Consider the following 19,207-nt stretch of genomic DNA (forward strand, 5'->3'; position numbering starts at 1 on the left):
CTGAGGTTTTCAATATATACACGTATTAGCTCTTGAATTTTCAACATTTTACATACCAGATCTTTACTTATTATATTTTTTAGCCTTCGTTTTTCACTTATTGGTGTATCTTGGACTCCCTGTGGCTCAGAATGAGAGAGAGAGAGAGAGAGAGAGAGAGAGAGAGAGAGAGAGAGAGAGAGAGAGAGAGAGAAAGAAAGTATTCGTATACACTTACACACAAACATCTAGCTCAAAGTGTAACGGCCATCTGTTTAGTGACATAAATATTCTCTCTCTCTCTACACACACACACACACACACACACACACACACATTTAGGGTGATGCCATTGTTTTGTTATTACAAATGCCAAAATGAACACCCCCCTATGCAATATGAATACAGCTTTTATATACAAAATGCAAGTTACATACAATATTCTCATTACACTTCTGCAGGTGTGTGCTTCTGTGGGCCTAGTTCCTACCTGGAAGGATCACTCTGTCATTGCATAGTCTTCATATGGTAAATTTCTTCCAAACTGACTCCTTAAACAAGGAAGAGTTTAGGCCGCAGAATAAGCTGAATGCCTTCAGCTTCCAGGCTCTCTCAGCCCAGACTATATCTAAAAATGTGGAACACTTTGCAGATTTGGGTATCATCCCTGCATAGGGGCCATGCTAATCTCTGCACAATCCCATCTTTAGCAGAACGCTGCCAAAAATATGGTAACAGCCATGCTTTCTTTATAAGATAATCACCAGCTCCCGCCCATTCTGGCAATCAGTTGGTAAGCATATGAAATTTCTCTGAGTTGTAATTAGCTTGGAAGAGTCTCAATTTGCTTTTCCTTTCTAGAATACTCATTTCTTATATTTCTGTGTAATTCGACAAACACATGAGAGTTAAGTTATTTGCTAATGGGCACACTGGCAGCGGCTTGCCATTCTGCAGGAAGGGGCTTTGTCTTGGCTCCTTCCTCCTGGTGTTTCCTTAGCCTAAGCTACTGGCTTCACCACATAGTGGAAAGGGCCTATGCTGTAGAAGTGAAAGATGTAGGCTGAGTCCTCAACTGGGCCACTTCCTAGGGTGTGTGGCCGAACTTGTGTGTGCCTCTCCACAGGCTGGGTGAAGGTTACTACAAGTGCGTGTCTTAACAAGCTGGGCTGTTTTTTGTTTTGATGCGTGAGTGAGCATTCAGCATTTACTTCGACATCATATGAGTTCTGTTTGCTTTGACAGGTGAAGGATGATGCCGTAGCATTGGTTTGGTTTCAGCATTTCTTTAGGTCATAGAATGTATAAATAGAATTCCATATGTAAGTCAGTAATTTCATGCTGCGAGTCACATTTATTGCCCATTTTGTTCTTGGTAAACTGGTTTAAACTGGGCATGGTGTTGTGCTTGGAAAATAAAGACAGGCGTTCAAGGTTATCTTCACCTATGTAACAAGTTCAAGGCCAGCCTGAGGGATATGAGACCCTGTCCAAAAGAAATAAGAAAACTCTCATGCTTTATATGTTCCTATTTAAACATTATTTTTAGCTGGGCATTGGTGACACATGCTTTTAATCCCAGCATGTGAGAAGCAGGGGTAGATGGAGCTCTGTGAGTTCGAGGCCAGCCTGGTCTACAGAGCTAGTTCTAGGACAGCCGAGGCTATCCAAAGAAACCCTGTCTCGAAAAACCAAAATAAAAAAATGTTTTAAGTTATGTACATGTGTGTGACTGTGTGTAGGTGTGTGCACAAGAATTCAGATGCCCATGGAGGCCAAAGATGTCAGTTCTCCTTGGAGCAGAGTTACAGGAGATTGTGAGCTGCCTGTCTTGGGTGCTGGGAACTGAACTTGGATCCTCTGAAAGAGCAATATGCACTAGCATTGATTTATGTAATAATTGAGTTATCTCTCCATTCTCCTATGTTACTAATATTTTTAATTACATGTATTTAAATGGGTGCTGTTAGGGAAAGTGCCTGTGCATGTGCACACAGCACCCTTGTGTCATGGTGTACACATGGAGGTCAGAGGGTAACTTGTAGGATTCAGTTCTCTCCTACCATTCAGGTCCTGAAGTTTAAACACTAGTTGCCAGGCTTGGCAGCAAGCACCTTTACCCGCTAAGCCATCTTGCTGGGCATATGTTCCCATTTGTAAGCAGGCCATTTGTTGCTTTGATAAAAATCCCACCACCGAAGGCAATTTAAGGAAGAGTTTATTTGGGCTTACAGTTCCGGAGGGAGAGTCCATAATGTCAGAGTAGGCATGGCAGCAGGCAGCTGAGAGATCACATCTCCTACCACAAACAGCAGAGAGAGAACAAACTGGGCGTTGGGCAAGGCGACAAGCTCTCAAAGGCCACCCTGAGTGACACACATCCTCTAGCAAGGTTGTACTTTCCCGTAACCTCCCCAAACATCACCACCAACTGGGCACCAAATGTCCAAATCCATGAGCCTGTGGTGGACATTTCTCATTTAAAGCAGCATACCCTTGGCTAACAGTTTTGTTTGTTTGTTTTCCCCTCCCAAAATTTGTTGTCAGTGTCTTGAGGAGCTGAAAACATTCTCTGTATGGGAGGATTAGCTTCCTAAGCTGAGCTCTCGAATCCTAACTCAGCCCTCTGTCACCTTGTATCCTCTGTGGTGCCGGGGGAGGAATGTTGGGCCTGGGGCATGGAAACACGTGCTGTACCCAGGAGCTGTACTCCCCATCCCGGCACATTTTGTCTGGATGATACTGAAGGATTAGAAGTCTGTCTGCTGCCTTTCCCCCTCTGGGCTTAGTGGAGAACATGGAGCCTCTCAATGCCATCCGTCTAGCCCAGGCTCTCCCCTGCCTGGTTCCTCTTTACCCAGGAGCTTCCGGCCTGCCCTCTTGGCTTCCTGCAATCGCATCTCACTGCAGCCAGGCTGGTCTGGAGGCTTTTAGAGTTTATTGTTGAATGTTACCTAGTAAAGCTGTAATAGTTTCCCACACCGCTGTATCCTCCAGCAGGTTGTGGACCCCAAATGTCTCCCTTGAGGGCTGCTTCTTGTTCCTCCCAAGAGCTTCCCACTGCCCTGACTCTCACCTGAATGGCTTAGCTCTGTAGGTCAGCTGTGTGTGACTGTGGGGGACCCTTTGGAGCAATACATTGTGTGTCTAATAATAGCCAGGGACATGAAGAATTGGGGGCTTTTGAAAAGAGTTGGGGTTGCAGAGTCCTGAGACTTCCATACTGTATTAGTCTGTTTGCTGTGACTATAACAAAACTCCCAGCAGTACCCTAGTTATGCCTAGCCTCGTGCCCCTTGAGTGTACTCAATAAACCTGCTCTCTTTCTAAAAAGTACCGGGGGTAGTGATAAAGGTGATTACTGGATTCATAATTCCGGTGGCTAGAGCATCACGGAGCTGACTTCTTTGCAAAGAACCCCCACCTACCTTGCAGTGTGGTCGAGAAGCAAAGGCTACATCCAGAAGGGGGTCAAGTACATAGGATGGTCTTGCTCTAAAAGAGCCTGTTTTCCATGAGAACCAAATCACTCAAGGAAACGCGTCTGAATCACTTCCTGAGGCATGACCCCTGTGACCTAACTACCTCACACTAGACCCTACTTCTCCACCGTTCCAGCCGCTTAACACGGCTACACTGGGTAGCAAGCCTCTAGAACACTCAGACCGTATCTGTACCATAGCAAAAGAGACCGCAGTTCAGGAATCAACAGAGTGGGGGGGTGTGTTGGAACCAAGTCAGAGGAATGGTGAATGGTCCATCATAAAACCTTGCCAGTTCAAGCAAACTTACTGCTTCCTAACCACAAAACTACTTTCTCGTTATTATGCAAATGGATCTGTGGATGGTTAATTTTAGTTGACACCACCTAGACTCACCTCGGGAATCTTAAAGAGAGACTGTCTACATTGGGTTGGGCTGTGTGCATGTCTGTGGGGGATTGTCTTGTGAGAAGACCCAGCCCACTGGGAGTGGTAACATTCCCTAGGCAGGGTTCCTGAGCTGTAAAAGAGCAAAACTGGACACAAGCAATTGAGCATGCATACGTTCATTCCTCCTCCTTCTCTCTCTCTCTATCTCTCTCTATCTCTCTCTCTTTCTCTCTCTCTCTCTCTCTCTCTCTCTCTCTCTCTCTCTCTCTCTCTCTCTCTCTCTCTCTCTGACATGGGGTCTCACTGTGTAGCCCTGGCTGAGATCCACCTGCCTCTGCCTCCGGGGTGTTGGGTTTAAAACACTAGCCTGCCAGCTCTTGCTCTTAACTGGATGTGGTGACTCACTGTTTGTAGTTTCTGCCTGACTTCCCCACATTGGTGGACAGTGACCCGGCTTTAAAGCTGAAATAAACCCCTTCCTCCTAGGTTGCTTTTTGCCAGGGTCTTTTTGGTTTTTTTTCGAGACAGGGTTTCTCTGTGTAACAGCCCTGGCTGTCCTGAAACTCTCTCTGTAGACCAGGCTGAACTCAAACTCACAGAGATCTGCCTACCTCTGTCTTCCAACTGCTGGGATTAAAGGTATGTGCCAACACGCCCAGTTTGCCTGGGTCTTTTACCAAAGCAACAACAACAACAAAAAAAATGTAACTTGGACAGGCATCTGTCTCAGCAGTGATTCCCATTAATGAGTTTGTCGTTTTGGCCTTGCCTGAGGATACACATGGAGAATTGTGTTTGATCTCATGTGTCTTTCTCAAAATGCTACTTATCAAACTTAGAGTTCTTAATAGGGGATAACGGAAAGAGGACTTTTTCCTAGGAGAACATCAGGCAAGTTCAAGACTTGAGAAAAATGCATCTTCAATTTGTTTTTGTTTTTTTTTTGTTTTTGTTTTTTTTGTTTTTTGATTTTTCGAGACAGGGTTTCTCTGTGTAGCTTTGCGCCTTTCCTGGAACTCACTTGGTAGTCCAGGCTGGCCTCAAACTCACAGAGATCCGCCTGGCTCTGCCTCCCGAGTGCTGGGATTAAAGGCGTGTGCCACCACCGCCCGGCTTCAATTTGTTTTATGGTGATAACTTCTCCAGTTGTCTCAGGGAAAATTGTTTTCACCAGGTGTGGTGGCACACACCTTTAATCCCAGCACTTAGGAGGCACATCAGGCAGATCTAAGTTCCAGACCAGCCTGGTCTACATAGTGAGGCCCTGTCTCAAAACAAAACAAAACAAAAGTTAAATGTTTTCAAACAATGAAAGGATGGGGGATTATGTAAGGAAAACAAGAATATTTCCCAAGTATTCTCATCTGTCATTTGGATGAGCTGTTGTGAGAAAGGGAAATTGCATGAACTGTGTGATGAGGAAAACCAAATGTTTCCCAGTTTCTAAAGATAATTGTTATGTGCTGTGGATTTAAAGCAAGTTATTTTCTATAATTCAATATTTGTCCAGACAGAGCAAAAGACTCATGACTCCTATCTACAATATGACCATCTTCTGGTGGTCATATGTTTTCTTTTAAAGTAAAGCAAGAACGCTTTTTAAAAAAATCTACATGTGGGGCTGGAGAGATGGCTCAGTGGTTAAGAGCACTGGCTGCTCTTCCAGACGACCTGGGTTCAATTCCCAGCACCTACATGGCAGCTCACAACTGTCTGTAATTCAAGTTCCAGTGGATCTGACTCCCTCACAAAGACATGCAGGTCAAACACCAATGCATATAAAAATAAAAATAAAAAAACCTACATGTTTGTGTTTGTGTGATTGTATGCCATATGTGTGCCACCAGTACCTATTGAAGCCAGAAGAGGGCACTGGATCCCGGGGAGCTAGAGTTACAGGGGGTTGTGAGCCCCACAAGGTGAATGCTGGGAACCAAACTTGGTCCTTTGGAAGAGCAGCTGAGCCATCTTTCCAGCCCCTGTTTGCTTCTTCAATGGTGCCTTCAGCCAGGCATGTGCAGGAGGCCTGAAACTCAGCACCCTGGCCTGTATAGTAAACTCAGCACCTTGGCCTGCATAGCAAAACCAGACAACCGTAGGCAAGATGGCTTGGCGGCCCCCAAGGTAGTGAACCGACTCCTGATACCGACTTCCACCTGTGTCCCATGGTGCGCCCCACACCCCATTCACACACACACAATGTAAACAATTAACTGAAACCCCAAATCAGATGTCACTGGGGCCTCCTGTGCAGTGCTGGTTCCTAACCTAGATTTGTGTGGGTCTGTTTTGTAGCCTGTCCCCCTACCCGGCAGGTAACCTCCCTGACCCCTGCCTGCCTCCTCTACCCAGCAGGTAACCTCCCCCACCCCTGCCTCCTCTACCCAGCAGGTAACCTCCCCCACCCCTGCTCCCCATACCCAGTAGGTAACCTCCCAGATCCCTGCTCTTCCTACCCAGCAAGTGACCTCCCCCACCCCTGCTCCCCATACCCAGTAGGTGACCTCCCCACTTCTCCTTTCCTGAGTTACTCCTTTTAGGCCCCTTCTCTAAACTTTGGGGGCACCTGCATTCTGGTTCGCCTGATCAGGAGAAGCTGCAGACCGTGCTAACAGAAAATCCGGACAGTGTTAAGTGAGCTGTAGAGGAAGCCACTGTCCGCATCTCTAAGAGCCAATGGGTGGGGTGGGGTAAAAGCCCTCTCCCCCACCTCCAGTCTAGTGAACCTTGGCTCTGCTGAGGCAGCTGCAGGACTGGACACAGACCACTTTTATTTTGATAGGCAGCAGGCGCTTGGTCCCATGGAGTACAACTGTAAGCACATGTGTCCGCGAAACCCATTTCCATTTATCATTTTAATTTTTGCTAATAACCATTGAGGTGGATTCGCCAAAATGGTATCTTTCGGGTCCATTATCAGAGCTAAATATTTCATGACTTTATTAAATAATCCATGCCATCATGTGGAGGACCCTCTGCTGCGCTTTTCACACAAAAGGAACCTTCTCTGGAAGTCCCTGGGAATGTTTTAACATAGCTCTGGAGGCCACCTGACCTTTCTCCCTGTCATCCCCTGCTGAGTGCCTTCTAATTTACCTGCAAGGAGAGTGGTCTGGCCCTGGGGACTCCTTCTTAGTAAACTTCTGAAGGAAGAGAAGGCAGGATGGCTAATCAGTTGAGAAGCAGTCCCGGATCCAGCGCAGACGCAGTAGCTGCTTTTAGCAATCCTTGCAGGGCTCTTTGTGAATTAGCAATGTGCTGTTTTCTTATTCTGTAAGTGGCTGAGCTGGAAATGTTCGGTGCATCGGAGGACAGGATAGCACGTGTGGGCTCCTGGGTTAAATCACATTATCCTAGACAGGCCATGCTTTTGCTTTAGATGCAGGCTATAGAAAACAAGACAAGCAATTGCGCTTGTGATTTCTTTTTCTACCAAAGATGAGAATCGAAGCACAAAGGGGTAGAAGAAAAAGCCAGCCATCTACCAATAAGTCTCAAAGCCACCAACTTTCCTTGGGGTGGGGTGGCTTTCATGTTAATTTTCTTACATGTTGCCTGTATTGGGCTAATTTGGGAGTAAACTTCTGTTCCCCTCTATGAATTGCAACCACCAACGTGTTGAAGAACCTCCAACGGACAGAACCTGCTGCCCTGGGCTGCTGTCAACTAAAGCACCCTTGGCCGGGTGGGTGAAGAGCTTTGTATGGGAGACCCTGGTGCGTTCCTCCCGACCATCTCTGCCTTCTGTGCTAGATGTAGATGGGGTTTATGCAAAATTGGAACACTATGTATTTTCCACATTCTCCATCTTTACACGGTGATGTTTTTAATCTTTTAAAAAAAATGGAGATTTTTAGAAACTCTTTGAAAATTCCATAATGCATACGGTGCATTTTGATTGTATTCACATGGTGAAGTTTCTGGTGCCTGTGGTAAGGACGCCCCACCACAGGATCTTGTGCTGCCCAGGCTGGCCATAAACTTAGTCATGCCATAGAGCATTGGTTCTCAACCTGTAGGTCTTGACCCCTTTGGGGGTTGAATGACCTTTTCACAGGGGTTGCCTAAGACCATTGAAAAACATACATATTTACATTATAATTCACAACAGTAGCAAAATTACAGTTATGAAGTAGTAATGAAATAATTTTATGGTTGGGGGTCATCACAACATGAAGAACTGGATTAAAAAGTTGCAGTAGTAGGAAGGTTGAGAACCACTGCAGTGGCCTTGAATCCACTTCTAAGTGCTGGGCTGACAGGTATTTGGAGATATATCTTTGATGAGAAGCTGCATTTAAAGTTTTTTATACTTTGGTTGGTCATGGTGGGGCGTACTTTTTTGTTGTTGTTGTTTTTATTTTTTGAGACAGGGTTTCTCTGTGTAGCCCTAGCTGTTCCGGAACTCTGCAGAACAGCTCTATAAACTAGGTTGCCCTTGAACTCATAAAGATCTGCCTGCCTCTCCTGGGATTAAAGTGGTAACTGCCAGCTGATGAGGCATACCTTTAATGCCAGCATTTGAGAGGCAGAGACAGTTGGATCTTTTTGAGTTCAAAGCCGGCCTGGATTACATAGCGAGACCCTGTCTCAAAAAATTTTTGTTTTTTTTTTTCAAACTTTAAAATTTAAACTTCACTGGAGATGCCACTGGCTTTTGGATGTGTGTGGGTATTTTGTATTTTACTTTTCTTGTTGAAACTAACTGTATGTCAAGCTATGAAAGTAGGTTTTCCATGGCACATAGTGGATTTCAAAACATATTTTATAATCAGATTTACTAGGCAATGGCATAATGTAATGACTTTACTATGAAGTAGCGGATTCCTTTGGGAAAAGCCACCACTCATGTTTTTGGATGGGAAGTGCATGTATGTAGCAGTTAATTGAGAATTAGGTCTTTGCTCTAACTTCCGCTCCAAATAAAACCTGTTAGGAATTCCTGGGTACCAGGCTCAAAAAAAAAAAAAAAAACAAAAACAAAAAACCCAGAATGCATGCCACCAGAATTGTGTGAAATGTCTCTGCATTCTAGTTTGTGTGCTGAGACAATTTCATGATTGCATTTTATTTACTCGGTGTGGGCTTGGGGGTGGGCACCCATGCTGCAGCATGCTTGTGGAAGTCAGAGGAGCTGGTGCCCTGCTTCCACATCGTCCTTCTTGTCAATCAAACGCAAGTTGCTAAGCCCCCTTGCCAGTCCTTATTTTATTTTATTTTTTATTTTATTTTATTTTATTTTTTTAAAGATTTATTTATTTACTTTGTATACAGCATGTATGACCAGAAGAGGGCACCAGATCTCATTACAGATGGTTGTGAGCCACCATGTGTTTGCTGGGAATTGAACTCAGGACCTCTGGAAGAGCAGTCAGTGCTCTTAACCTCTGAGCCATCTCTCCAGCCCCCTTATTTTATTTTTAATGATTAGAGTCCTACCACATACCCATACTGGCCTCATTCCCTATCTAGTTTGCTCACTTTGAACTCAACAGTCCTCCTGCCTCAGCGTCCTGGGTGCTAGGATTACAGGTGGACACCCCCATACTAGGTGAAGGCCATGGTTTCCATTCCTCACTTCACGGTCATACTTCCCTACCTTTGGGTTTAGGGTGGAAGATGGCCCTTGATTTGTCCTGGACAGCCTGTATGTATGTTCAGCCTCTGAGAACTTTAACCATGGCATTCACAGTAGAGGACATAACAGTAGTCCACAAAGCTCTGTTCTACTGCTGTGAAGAGACGCTGTGGCCATGGCAACTTATAACAGAAAGCATTTAACTGGGGCATTGCTTACAGTTTCAGAGGGTGAGTCCGTGACCATGATGGTGGGGAGCGTGGCAGCAGTCAGGTCTGACTCTAGAGCAGTGGCCAAGAATTTACACACTAATCCACAGGCAGTAGGCAGAGAGAGAGCTGGGCCTAGTGTGAGCTTTTGAAACCTTCAAAAACCCACCTCCAGAAACCCACCTCCTCCAACAAGGCCACACCTCCTAATCCTTCCTAAACAGTTCAACCAACCAGGGACCAAGCATTCAAATGTATGAGCCTTTGGAGGCCATTGTTAATTCAAACTACCCCAAGATCTGTAGTGTGTCCTCTCTGATTGGATGAGACCCAGAACTCAAAGTCAGCTCCAAACCAAGAGGTGTCAGGGATAGGAGACTCCTGACACTCCTCTCTCTTGTCTTCTCTGTTCCTTGTGGAGCCTCAACATGGCTTTGAAACTTATGAGAGCAAATAATGAGACCGGTGGGCTTGTTTGTTGCCCTTCACACAAGAATTTCTTAAACTGTTGGTTGGGCTGCTTAGTCTCGCCCACCCCAAGTGAACACCTGTTTCAACCATGGTTCACTCCGATAGCAAGCTGTCAGAGCATCAGCCTGCACCCAGAGGCAAGGAGTTAGACCCCTGATGGTCAGACGGACGGGAAGAGGGCTGCAACCAGGTAATGCAGATGGCCAACTTTGGGCCTCTTTCTTCCTCAGTCTCCTAACCTGAGACAGAAGCCTGGCAGCCTGTAACAAAGACCTGGCAGCCCTATTCTCTCTCTAGTGGACATGTCTGACAAGTCCAAGGCCAGATTAGGGCATGTTTAAAGCAAAGTTGTGGGCCCATCAGCTCCTCTGCCTGCTCGGCCTGACCAAGCCTAAACTAGGAAGATCCCCTCAAAGGCCCACAGCCTCAAGGACAGACATGACTCGGCTTGCTGTGGCTGTATCCACTCTGCTTTGAGTGTCCCTCCCTCCCTCCCTTCCTCCGTGTGTGTGTGTGTGTGTGTGTGTGTGTGTGTGTGTGTGTGTGTGTGTATCCTGAATGCATGTTCTCACAAGTTTCCTCACACCCAATAAAAGCCTTTCTTCACGGGTTATTCTGTCTGCTGTGTCTGAGACCGCCCCTGCTATTCCGGGTCACACTCAGGATTTTTCCCGTCTTCTGCTTCTTTAAGGGGCAGGGAAGCTGAACCTAGCCAGCCGCAGTATGGTATCAGCGTGGTGGACGGGTTCCACAAACCCCTGACAGCTTGCTCACCAGGCTGAGACACCACTGGGAGGTGGTAGAAATAGAACCCTTGGGATGTGGGGGCAGGGAGGGAGGAAGCTAGGTTCTTGTGGTTTGTTAAAAGGGACACAGACTCCTGGACACTCCCCTCTTTGCTTACAACCCTCCCCCACCCCCACTGTGCCCAGTGTGGTAAAGTGGCCTTCTCTGCCTGAGTTTTCACCAAAATGTACTGCACCACCACGGGCCCAAAGTGACGAGGCTGAGCTACAAGGCTCTGGAAAGTGTGAAAATCATAACCTACCCCCACCACACACATACACACGCGCACACACACACACACACACAAAAGAGCCCTTTCTCCTTTCTGGTTAATTGGCCTCAGGTATTTTGTCCCAGCAACAGGGTTAAACACCCATGGATCGGCAATAGGTAGGGATTGTGTTTTCTTGGCTTTTGGTAAATTGAGAGAAAAAAAGTATACCTATTCACTCGGTTCCTTAGGCTTCTGTGTGTGTGTGTGTGTGTGTGTGTGTGTGTGTGTGTGTGTGTGTACGTATGTGTGTGCAAGCTTCAACATGAGTTCCAGACATCCAACTAAGGTCACCAGGGTTACATAGCAAGTACACTCACCCGATGAGCAATCTCTTGCTGACCCATTTTGTTGTTGTTGTTGTTTTTAATTAATTTATTTTCGTTTTTAAAAATATATTTATTATTCTTTTATATACATTGGTGGTTTGCCTGCATGTATGTCTGTGTGAGGGTGTCAGATCTTGGAGTTACAGACAGTTGTGAGCTGCCATGTGGGTGCTAAAAATTGAACTCAGGACCTCTGGGAGAGCAGCCAGTGCTCTTAATCACTGATCCATCTCTCCAACCCTTAATTTATTTATTTTCTAAGATGTATTTTTATTTTATGTACATTGGTGCCTCCCCTGTCCGTGTGAGGGTGTTGGATCCCTTGGAACTAGAGTTACAAACAGTTGCAAGCTGCCATGGGTCCTCTGGAACATTTTAAAGGTTCTTTTTATGTTGCCCCAGCTGATCTTGAACTCCTGTCTTTAGCCTCCTGGGTGCCAATTTAATAGGTGTGTGCGCCGGGTGGTGGTGGCACATGCCTCTAATCCCAGCACTTGGGAGGCAGAGGTAGGCGGATCTCTGAGTTCGAGGCCAGCCTGGTCTACAAAGCGAGTTCCAGGACAGGTTCCAAAGCTACACAGAGAAACCCTGTCTCCAAAAAAAACCAAAAAACAAACAAACAAACAAACAAACAAAAAATAGGTGTGTGCAACCCTGCTAGCTTCTTTTGGCTTTTTGTGGTTGTAGGTAGTGAGTGGTTCATGTTGTTGTTTGTTTTGTTTTGTTTTTAGACAGGGTTTCTCTGTGTAGCCCTGCCTGTCCTGGAACTCGCTCTATAGACCAGGCTGGCCTTGAACTCACAGAGATCCTCCTGCCTCTGCCTCCCAAGCACTGGGTGATAGTAAAGGCATGCGCCACCATTGTCCGTCTTGGTAGTGGTTCTAAATGAGGAGTGTGATGACACCATTCCTTGAGAGGTCACACACTGCCTGGGGGTGGTGTCAGGGAACCAAGGATTACCCCTGGTGTGATGTGCTGGGGCTCCTGTATAGTGTGCACACAGAGGAGGATGCTAATTACACCAGGGATGTGACTTTTAGGTTCACACACCTACAGTTGTGTTCACTGAGCGTTTCTACAGTACTGACCTGAAGTCGTGGGTGTTCCCAAACATTACAAGGGAGACACTCTACATAAGGAATTCAGTAACTGTCTGCACAGTGGGGTTGCTCTTGCTGGTAGATGGTTTTATTTCCCTTGTCTCAAGCAGAGATCTTATAAATTCCCTTTGTCTGAAATCAGTATGGTTGATCTCCTACCTAACCAGATTTAGAACTCTGTGTTTTCTTTTACATACTTTCCCAGAGAACCCAGAAGTTTTAATATTTTTTAAAAACACTTACATTATTTAAAGGGGGGGGAAGATAGTTGACTGAACTGTGAGCTAATACATACCTGCATGTGTCCGTGGTGTCTTAGTTATGGATGATGTTACTAGCTGTGACTCCCAGGGGTTCTTTGGGCAAATCATTTTAGAAAATGCTACAGTGATTTTTCTCCATAGAGGCTCAGAATGCGCATTAAGGGCCCTTTTAAATTTAAGTAAACAAGCCCAATTCACTGACAAGCTCGGTTTTCCAGCTGAGCGGAACACAGCGCCTTCCAGACTGGTGCTGATGCACCCGCTGTGCGACGTTTCCAGATCCCAGTTTGAAAAAGGCTGGTTTTTAAGAGGTCTAATTTGTAGACAATGCTCCTAATTAAGTGAGTTCACCGTGGGGTTTGTTTACATAAGCGATATTATGTTAATTACTTTCTAGGATGTTCAACAGTCTGAATATTTGAAATGTTTGGTTGACTGGAAAACGAATTGTGCATGCAAAGAGCAAACTGGTCACTTCCGTGGCCACCTTGTCATACTTACTTTCATGATGAAGACACAGTTGAGGTCTTCCTCCTGAAATCATGTTAAGACATTTTAACGACAATTATAAGAAAAGGAAGACTGAGAATTTACAGACCGTGGCCAAAGGCACCAGCGAGAGGCACTGACAGAGCCTTAGCTTATGTTCTGTGCAGGTACCATCCCAGATCTTTTCTCGGATAGAAAACGTGACATTGTCCATAGCAACAGAGAAGTAGTCTGCTATGAAAATGAGAATTTTCACATTTTAAAAAAGATTTATTTCACTTGGGCAGTGGCGGTGCACGCCTTTAATCCCAGCACTCAAGAGACAGAGATAGGCAGATCTCTGTGAGTTTGAGGCTAGCCTGGTCTACAAAGCAAGTTCCAGGACAGCCAGAGCTGTTACATAGAGAAACCCTGTCTCTAAAAAACAAAACAAAAAGGATTTATTTTATTTTAAATTTTGTGTGTGTGTGTGTGTCTACAAGCATGTGTGTGGGTGACAGAGGAGAGCAGATCCCCCGAAGCTGGAGTTCTAGGTGGTTGTGAGCCACCCATCCCAGGGGCTGAGACTAGAATGGATCGTGCAGTCTAAAATGCTGCGTCATCTCTGCAACACCCGGAAAATCAGAATTTTCGTACTGAGATTCACTTGACGTCTGCACGTATGTTTTTCCTAAGGCAATCAAGTATTCAAATGGCTAAGTGGTGATTTGCATACACTTGTATTCCGGTGGTCACTTGGGTGATGATGGACAACACCACTGGTTCTAAGTGAGATCTCAGAAGTGGGAGCTCTGAAACGGAGAAGTACGGCTGAGGTGTGGACAGTGGGGCCAGAGTGTTTGCGTGCGGTGATGGAGTTGTAAGTATCCTGTCTTCTGAATCTTTCAGGTTAAAACCAGTCAGTAAGGAGGGCTCTCATTGTTTCCTGGTTTCATTCACTATATCCGAGTGAAAGGAAACAACCTGATTACATAGAAAGCTCAGAATTGGGGAGCATTTGTAGCCTCATCAGCATTTGTGGGAGTTGGGGTGTCACTATGCTCACAAAGGTCTGTTTTATCTCAGCTGCCAGAGAAAAGGACTTCCCAGGTCCCTCTAGAGGTCACCAGCATGGCCTGCTGGATGCACTCTTCTCACTTACATGCGGTTGGAGAGAGCTTTGGCTCCGCAGTCCCGACAATCCTCCTGAAACCCAATAAGCAGTTTGTTTATTGTCTTTGAAAGGTCTTGCTCGTTAAGAGGGCTCATCATAGTCTTCTTTTTCTGATTGCCTGAAGGTTATTTTTCCTTAAATTCACAGAATAGAAATACATGTTCCTCATACTAGAAATTGTACCCATCACCAAGGGTACATCACCATTTCACTGTCTTTAAAAAAAACTTATTTCTCACTCACTTACTATCAAGTACCATTGCCCATTGAGCCACATCACTGGCTCTATTTCACTGTGTGTGTGTGTGTGTGTGTGTGTGTGTGTGTGTGTGTGTGCAGGTGCACATGTGTGTGACACACATGTGTGGGCCCATAGAAGCCTGAAGTCAGATCCCCTGGAGCAGAGTTATAGGAAGTGCCTGATGCGGGTGCTGGGAACCGAACTTGGGTCCTCTGGAAGAGCTCTTAACCTCTGAGCCATCTTTCCAGTCCCCTGTATTGAAGTGTTATGAACTATAAAGGTTTTTCGATTCATTTGTTTTATTTGTATGAGTGTTTTGCTTGCACATATGTATGTAAATCATGTGTATGCCTGATGCCTACAGAGATAGGGTGGTGTCGAATCCCCTAGAACTGGAGCTCTGTATGGATGGTTGTGAGCTGCCGTGTGGGTGTTGGGAATCGAACCCAGTCTTCTGCAGGACCAACTTAACCATTGAGCCATCCTTTCAGGCCCAAGTTATTTTTTTTTTTTTTTTTTTTTGGTTTTTCGAGACAGGGTTTCTCTGTGTAGCTTTGTGCCTTTCTTGGAACTCACTTGGTAGCCCAGGCTGGCCTCGAACTCACAGAGATCCGCCTGGCTCTGCCTCCCGAGTGCTGGGATTAAAGGCGCGCGCCACCACCGCCCGGCCCAAGTTATTTTTAAAAGAGATTCTTGCTGTAATAGCCCAGATTGGCCTCAAACATGTAATTCTCCTGCCTCTGCCTTCCCAATACTAGGACTAGAGGCCTGTGCTAACCACGGCCAGGCAGCTGTGCAGATTTCCTTGTCTGTAACCAAATGTTGGGACAAGTTTCGCTCAAGAAAACTTTTCTTCTAATTCCGGAAAATCCAAAGACACTAGTTTTCTCACTGCTGTGGCAGAAATTTGACAATAACATTATTAGAAGAGAGGCAGGCTTCATTTTGCTAATACTATTTTTTTGTTGTTGTTTTTTTTTTTTAATATTTATTTATTTATTATGTATACAGTGAGTGTTCGGCCTGCAGGCCAGAAGAGAGCACTAGATCTCATTGTAGATGGTTGTGAGCCACCATGTGGTTGCTGGGAATTGAACTCAGGACCTCTAGAGGAACAGCCAGTGCTCTTAACCTCTGAGCCATCTCTCCAGCCCTGCTAATACTATTTTGTTGTCCTGGATACAAGAGGACAATTTAGAAAAGATGATCTCAGTGTGATATAAGAGCATACGTCTTCATTTGAACAAATGGACCGGGACTTGTAAAGTGTCTCCAGTGTGCTTTTCTGACTTAGAGACTGTCCCAGATATGATTCATCTGAATCCCAGACAGTCTAGAAACAGAAGGCTGTACTAGGTCTCGATTTATAATTGGGAAAATGAACTGAGGTGAGGTTTCGGAGCCTGGGGAAATGTGAACCTGACTCAGAACTTACTTCTAGCTGCTCTGCCCCATACTGTCTGTGACTGAAAATCAATCCCCTGTGGTGGGTTGAATGAGAAATGTCTCCCATAGGCTCAGGTGTCTGGATGCCTGTTCCTCAGTTCTTAGCTCTGGTTGGGTAGGTTTAGGGGGCGTGGCCTTGCTGGAAGAAGTGCAATGCTAACAGAGTAGCTAGCCTCACCCTACTTCAGTGATCTTTCTCTGTTTAATGCTTAAGATAAAAGATCTTATCCCTTCGCTTCAGGCTTCTGTCACCATGGCTGCCACTTGATACCCAGTGATGGACTTTTATCCTTTCTGGAACCATACGGCAAAATCAACCCTCTCTTCCTCAAGTTGTCATGGTATTTCATCACAGCCACAGAGAAATAACTAACATGCCCCCCCTCCCCCGCCCCAACAACAAAAACAACGGAAGTAAAACTTCAGGCAGCTCTCCTCCATCTCCCTTGCTGCCTTCCTTCAGAAGGAAGGAAGACCGTGAACTTGCACTTGGGACAAGTCATTGTCACTAGACCCCAGTTGTTGAGAACAGATGACATGGCGAAGATGTTACAGTTGACTTGATGTGTGTCAGCCGATATTCTAGGGGTGTGTGTGTGTGTGTTGCTGGTGATCAAACACGGGAGTGTCCTGTGCTAGGTAGATGCTCCAAGCTGTATCTCAGCCTTGGTCAGTATTTTGGTGACTGGCTGGACTGAGGGCATTAATATGCTAATAACACTTGAGACAGTAAGGGGAACGGAACTTCACACTCAGCTCTAACGGCTTATATAATCTTCACAGAGTTATGAACCAGGAGGAGAGCTGGGGCTCAGTGAGTGGTAAGTGTCCTGTCCCAAAGCCAGGACAAAAGTCTGGGGTCCCTGTTTAACACTTCAAAGCAGACCTGGTCACTGGGTTCTCCCAGCATCCCTCAGTCCTGACGTGTTACAGGGTCCTTCTGGCTGGCATACCCAGCTCCCTACCGTAAACTTCTCCAGCCCAGGGCCTGGCCTCCCTTCCCCTAAGGGCCCTTCCCCATATAACCCAGCCATTTTGATAAGCCCCCCTTTTTCTCCCCTAAGCTTTTGCCCCCTTGGCTGCTGCACCGGTTCCCCTCTCCCTTTTCCTCTCTTCCTCCATCTCGTCACATGGCTCAGGGTCAGGTTCACTCTGAACTCTCCCATGTCTCTGCCTCTGGCTATGCTTTCCCTTTTATCTACAATAAACTTTCTTCACAATACCTAGGAGCAATCATGTCCTTCCCATTTCTTTCTTTCTTTTTTTTTTCATTCAGTAAACAATTGTCTACTATGCTCAAGGCCTTGGCTTCTCTCCCTGCACCACACACAGATCATCATCCTGTTTTCTGGTTTTTGTTTGTTTGTTTGTTGTTATTGTTGTTTTAATTCTGATCAGTTGTGCACGTAATTTCTGCCATTGGAGGTTGGGTGAGTTACAGGGGTTGGAGCCGCCTCCTCTGCTGTGACTGATGCTGGACCACTCCCGCCTGTGTGGGCCATGCAGGGAGAATGGAAGGTGGGAACGTGGCTCGTGTAGTGGAGGTAATTCCCCTCAGCAGCCTTGCCTCTGCCTACGTTATCCTGACAGCTGCCAAGACCTCATGGATTTTGTCCATTGTTTAAGAAATTCATTAAAGGGCTTGATACTCCGCACAGAGAACTTAGGGCAAGTTCTGTGGTGAAGGGAGGAGAGAGAGATGCCTGGTAGTTACTCTCAGACATCTTACGGTCCGTCTTGGATGCTCTCGGATGTTCCTAGAGGAAGGCGAGGCTGTTGCTGGAAGCATTTGAGAGTTTCAATTATTTTCAGTGCTGCTCTGTTGTAATGTGGTAATACTTTACTGGGATAAACTCTGGCTGACCCCCCCAGAGGATATGAGCTTGAAAACACTTAGGGTTTTGATTCGGTCAGAGGAGGCGTCTTTGCTTTTTGAAGCGCAAATCCAGTGGGAAGATTGAGTTTCTGGTACTCATTGTGCTTATGGGGTGAGGGCTGTGTCTTTCTATTCCAATTTTTGTCTCAAAAGAAATAAATGTATCTCTAATACTAAACCCAAGATGTGTGGATAAAGTTGAGTAAGGAAGCTTCAGAGAGAAAAATGGGCTACAGATTTCCTTCTTTCTTCATTGAAAACCTTGAATTTCAAAATTACCTTCCTCCCTGAACTCTGGATACCGCTGAACCTCATCTGGGCCCACCTCTTCCTGTCTTGGCATGAGCTGAGTGTAAATCCTGTCGTCTGTGGCCCTGTGAGTCACAGATACGGATTAAAGGAGACTGATAGAAAGGTTTAGAGAAGAAACGCTTCTCCAGTGTGTGGAACCAGTGTGTACGCTCCAGTTTTGTGGTTGAAAAAGGCAAGTGCTGGATTTGGAGAGGTGGTTCAGTGGTTATGAGAATGTACTGCTCTGGCAGAGGACCCAGGTTCGGCTCCCAGCACCCATGGAGGGAGGACTGCTCACAACCACCTGTAACTCCAGATTCAGAGGATCAGAGGCCTGTGGGACCTGAGGGCACCCCACTGATGTGTATATACCCATACATGCATAAACATGATTTTAAAGAAGGTTAAGGCACATGCTAATAAATAAATGTGATGAGTCAGGCATCGTGCTCTATGCCTTTAATCCCAGCACTTACTTGGGAGGCAGAGGCAGATGGATCTCTTTCGTTTGAGGCCAGTGTGGCCTGCCTAGTGAGACTGTCTTTCAAATACCAGCCAATTAAAGGAGGAGGAGGAAGAAAACAATTAGCTTTGTTTACAGTTTACAATTAACCTAATGTTTATTACAGTGTTAAAGGTGGAGTTATTAAGGTGATCTCTGTTTAATTTCCAACGTCAACTCTTAGTTTTTGTAGTGTCTCAAGTCGCCCAGGGTGGTTTTGAACCCCTAATCCTCCTGCCTCTTTCCCCCTCCCAAGTGCCTGATATTGCAGGTTTGGACCACCACACCTAACACATCAAGATAGAGTCTAAGAGTCATCGAGTTACCACGGAACCCACCTAAACGTGCGAT

General features: G+C 45.8%; 1 protein-coding gene and 1 non-coding gene across 2 annotated transcripts in view; one reads left to right on the forward strand and one right to left on the reverse strand.

Annotated features, from left to right (window-relative positions):
• Akap12 (A-kinase anchoring protein 12) overlaps positions 1–19,207 on the forward strand; it is a 94,472-nt gene that overhangs the window by 27,070 nt on the left and 48,195 nt on the right. The window lies entirely within an intron of this gene.
• On the reverse strand, positions 610–716 carry LOC131918923 (U6 spliceosomal RNA). The gene has a single exon (XR_009381142.1). It is a non-coding gene; the product is annotated as a U6 spliceosomal RNA (small nuclear RNA).

The sequence above is a fragment of the Peromyscus eremicus genome, chromosome 8b, assembly GCF_949786415.1.
Source record: "Peromyscus eremicus chromosome 8b, PerEre_H2_v1, whole genome shotgun sequence".
NCBI classification, from domain to species: Eukaryota; Metazoa; Chordata; class Mammalia; order Rodentia; family Cricetidae; genus Peromyscus; species Peromyscus eremicus.